This window comes from Benincasa hispida, chromosome 10, assembly GCF_027475165.1.
Source record: "Benincasa hispida cultivar pf3 chromosome 10, pf3_genome.v1.1, whole genome shotgun sequence".
NCBI classification, from domain to species: Eukaryota; Viridiplantae; Streptophyta; class Magnoliopsida; order Cucurbitales; family Cucurbitaceae; genus Benincasa; species Benincasa hispida.
The window spans coordinates 21,751,903-21,756,920 of NC_143487.1; the positions used below are offsets into that span (position 1 = coordinate 21,751,903).

Consider the following 5,018-nt stretch of genomic DNA (forward strand, 5'->3'; position numbering starts at 1 on the left):
GTGTTTTGAAATGACTTTTATCCTTATGCGGTTTAGATATTCTTTTTGTGATCTTGCACTGATCCGAGTGCCTTGCCTTCGTTTGGCTTGCCCCCACGGGTGTCATGCGAGCATCCAACTACGAGCAAGGCGCTCTTTCTTAGTCTAAACTCATGCTCATTTGGCAGTGGAGTTGCGATCACTGATTTATGCGTTGATCACGATTCCTACCTTCGTTTAGGCTTGCCCCCACGGGTGTCATGTAGACATCCAAGTACGAGTAGGATCCGATCTCAACGTTATGATTTTTTTTTTGTTGAAATTTCTAAAAATAGCAAGGTTAAAAATAAATACTGGCACCCCCAAATTTATACGCAACAATGTCCTCATTGCTAATAGACTGAAATGATTCATGCGATGCTCTTAGGAAGTTCCATAAAAATATTTTTGAAAGAAAGTTGGTGGACCACTAACTTTTAGAAATGTTTCATGAATTGACCATCCTGAAATTAAGTTGATTTTAGTACATGTGATGAGAAATAAAAGTGTGAGTTTCATCATTGAAATCATAATTGGTGCGGAAAAAAAAGCGGTGACTGAATAAAGTAAGCAAAATTTAATGATTGCGCCAAACAAAAGAGGATGCAATGATACAATTAGCAATGTTAAAATGAGATGTGAATGTGCAAAAATTGGAATAAAAAAACTCAAAGAAAGATACAACCCCTAATTTTACCCTGTTGCCCGCATCGATTATGTTCGCATCCTTCTTTTCGGGGAGCTGATTTCTCGATTGTGATGGGCTAAACGAATTGGTCATGTTTTTCGATTATCGTGTAGCTCCACTGCAATCGTTTACTACAATCATTGCTAAAAAATCAAGAGGGTCAAAAATATAAAAGACATACTTGATAATTGTAAAAAGTAGTGTTTGTACAAAAGGTAAAGTAAGTTAATGAAATAAAGATATCAAAAGGATACTTCAAAAGAATGCGTCCCAGATGAGTTTGCATCGAATATTATCATAGGGACCGCTTGTTTCTTCTTCAATCTGGACTTTTTACATCCACGAAGGTTTTCTCTCCTTTTCTTAATCTGCTGGGATCTTGATTGCCTCAATCAAGAGCTTCTTCCCATTAGTTCTCATCACGATTTCTCCATTGTGCACATCAATTTGAGCACGACCAGTCGATAGAAATGGTCGTCTCAATATGATGGACGCATCTTCATCCGCTTCATGATCCAGAATGATGAAGTCTACCGATAAATGAATTTATCAATTGAGACCAAAACATCCTTCAACTCTCGCTCAAGGTGTACTTGGGATCTTTCCGCAAGCTGGAGAGTCTCCGTTGTGGGCGTTAGTTTTCCCACATTCAATTGTTTGAAAATTGAGAGTGGCATTAAATTTATACTCGCCCCAAGATCGCATAGTGCCTGACCAATGTAGACCCCTCCAATTGAGCAGGGTATCGTGAAGCTTCCTGGGTCGCACATCTTCAGTGGGATTACAGTGTTTGACCTTTGCGTTACTGCTACCGTAGCAATCTTTTCTTCCTTATTCTGTTTCTTTTTCAATCTTTGCGGGAGGTGGTAGCTGTACTTCTTCTGTTTCGTGTCTTAGAGGCTTGGAGGTGGACGCAACTTCTGAGTTCATCTTCTCAGGCTTTTCTGATTCTTGTGTCAACATGTTCTTGGGTTCCACCACATTCAGGTTATTCTTGATGGGCTCTTTCCCTTCTTCCGCTATCGTCTTTCCGCTTAGCAAGGAGATTTCTAGGCATTGTACCTTTCCTATGTTCCCTGGGTTGCGATGGAGCTCAGTTGAGCTTGGCAACGTCCCTTGCAGTCTATTTTTCAGCTCGCCCGCAATCTGACCTATTTGAATTTTGTGATTGCAGATAGAGGTCGCCTAACTCTGAAGGACCGTCTCATTCTTTTCAATGTACTGATTAATTGGTTCTCCAGGGAGGATGATGGCGGTGCTTGCGAGCTACTGGTGTGATGTTATGGTTGCCCGTTTATTCGTGGGAAAAATCCTTGCGGTCCTTCTTTTTGTGCCATAGGTTGATAATTTTGTTGATTATTTTTCCATGTGAAATTGGGGTCGTTTCTCCACCCAGGGTTCTATGTATAAGAGAAAGGGTTTCTTTATGAAGTATACTGCGGGTTCCTTGGGCATTCCTCAATTGGATGCGTTTCTCCACAAGTGGCACAACTCATGCTCGTCTGAGCGATTGCGTTGACCTATCCTCTTTGCGTTCCCAGGCTATTAATTACGATGCCCTGTATCAGATTCATCAAATCATTCATTTGATTTTGTAGGGATGCGATGGCTCTATTGTTTGCGTCACCTTCTCGAATTTTTAATCGTTGATCGCTTTCGCGCCAATCTTCGTGATTCTTCGAAATGTGATCAAGGATATTTTTAGCCTCATCGTACGTTTTGTCAAGCAGACCTTCAGCTGCTGCCATATTGGCAACCGTCTGCGATGCAGGGTTCAAACCGTGGTAAAATATCTCCGTCTGAAGATAGTCAGGTAAGCCATTATGTGGACAATCTCGCATCAGTCTTTTAAACCTCGCCTAGGCATCGCTGAGTGATTCGTCAATTTTCTGTTCAAAATTTGTAATCAACTTCCTCCTTCTTGCGTTCTCGGTAGGGGGAAGTATTTCTTCATGAACTTCTATTACTTTTTCCCAAGACGTTATCTCCCTTGGTTCGAGAGAATAGGCCCATTTTCTTGCTTGGTCACATGGCAAAAATGGGAACAACGTTAGTTGAACTTTTTCAGTTGAGATGTTTGGGAACACAGTATTGCAGATTTTGATGAAACTCCGGAGATGGGCGTGTAGATCCTCGTCACATCTTCCACCAAACTATCCGACCGTCTGAATCATTTGCAACATAACCAGCTTCATCTCAAACCTCGATCCGTCCATAGCTAGCGTCATGATTCTTGGGGAGAAATTATAGAGATTGAGCGACGCATAGTCCTGGATAAGTCTATTGCGGTCGTTCGCCAGGAGAATGGGGTTTGCCATGATATTGTTCGCGTTTGATGCTTTGTCTTCCGGTTGTTTTGCCATATTGAGATTTCTCTCTTACTGTTGTCGGCGGTTGTCTCTTCGTCTTCTTTGAAACGTTCTTTCAATCTCTAGGTCGTAGTTGGGCTCAAGAACTTCTCCTTCACTCATATGACACCTGCTTCTTCCTTACCGAAGGAATGGCAGTGCACAAAGGACGAAAGCTACAAAGAAAATCAAAAGGTTACTGTTAGCGCAATATGTACTGCCGTAGTCCCCAAAAACGGCACCAAAAACATGATACGTTGTAAATGTGATACAATTATGGTGTATAATTGCGATGATGATTTATGCGTTGCACATGCAAGTTTTCCTAGTAAAACCCAAGTATAAATCTTACTAGGTTTCTTGGTAAGTCAAGGGTCAAACACAAGGACTACTGAGTTACTATGCGATAGTAAAATTGATTCCTTTATGGTGGCAAAAATAAATAAGTTGGTTGATGTTTTGTTTAAGTATAAATCCTATGTGACAGAGTCGAGTAAAAAGTTGATGAAATCGAGAATACAATGAGTATGCGATGAACGAGTTGAGAAGGGATTTAGCTAGCACTTCCTAAGATTGCGTTCACGTTATGCGATCATGCTATATACACACAACGGCATGTAATCTCTCAATGCAAATGCCATAGCTCCTATTTCTAGGACGCATGCGATGTATACGATAATGTCGATAGGACTTATGTCTAAGCCTCTATTCTTGTCTATGCGATGATGGATGATACACACATACACAAGGTGACCGCATACTATCATATCCTATTTCTAAGGTGCATGCGATGCATAATAACAAACAGAACTTATGTCTAAGTTTCTATCTCTTGCTTATGCGGTTCTAATCTGACTCTCTCAAGCCTAGATTCTAATCTGACTTTCTCAAGTCTAGATTCTTTCTTTAGACTACTCTCTCAAGTATCTCTAAAGGGTGAATGACGCATACATAAGACAAGATGATCGCATAAAGTGAAGATCTTAGGTCATGCTAGCTAAGTACTTCTCAACCCATTTGGAAGTTTAGCTACTCATGCAAAATGTGGAGAGATTGAACAGATGTTGAGATGAGAATTCCATTTACTATGAATAAAGTGCAGAATACAAAACAACAATGGAAAGTAGGGATAAGAAGCCCGATAGCAATATCTTTCTTCTCGTGGCTTTTACACTGTCTTTTCACTCCAACTCTGCCCAGAAGAATATCCTTGCTTTCGTAAGTGTCGGCCCTCTCTCCGTTTATAGCGCTTCCCGACAGTCTTTTGAGCTATCCAGAATGATCTCTCGGTGTCTTCTTCTCTTCGCTCGTCTCCGCCTTCTAAGTATAAGAATAACTACAGACTTAAGAATAACTACAGACTAACGGCTATCTAATTTGTATATGATCTATCTTCTGTATGGTGAACTCTCTAACGATAGTGGCCTTCGATATTTATAGAGCTCAAAGTGAAGAATCTTTTCTTTCTAATGATTGCAATGAAGGGAGGTCATTAAATCTTCTGTCTGATGTGCCGATTAATGGTCATCGAAAAGTTTAATGTACTTGCTACAGTGTGTCGTTAACGGCTTGTCAACTAAATTTGGATTTGACCGTTAACAGCTTTCCGTTCCATCATGATTTATTAAGCTTTCACCTTGACGTACCATCTTTATGTGGCCACCTTTTTGAGCAACTTCTCACGAACGCATACGATCGCATGGCTTTGCGATCGCAATCTTTCAATGTGCGCGGACCCCGAATTCCTTGGATCACAAATTTACTTGCGCCAACGCATTTTTCCTGCACAAAATGAGTAAATTAGCTGGTTTTATGCGATGGGTGCATGCAATCGCAACATTCTCAGTTTACTACTTTTGGACATGATTTTGTATATTTTTACTGTCGCATTCCCTCATTGTTTTACTTGTTTGCACTGTAATAATGTGCATTTCTGCCTATTATCAGTGATCTCTAATAATTTG

The 5,018-nt window shown here is 40.5% G+C and overlaps 1 non-coding gene across 1 annotated transcript; it reads left to right on the forward strand.

The window, feature by feature from the left end:
* Nucleotides 1–2,521: 2,521 nt before the first annotated feature.
* On the forward strand, nucleotides 2,522–2,628 carry LOC120089544 (small nucleolar RNA R71). The gene has a single exon (XR_005485221.1). It is a non-coding gene; the product is annotated as a small nucleolar RNA R71 (small nucleolar RNA).
* Nucleotides 2,629–5,018: the final 2,390 nt, after the last annotated feature.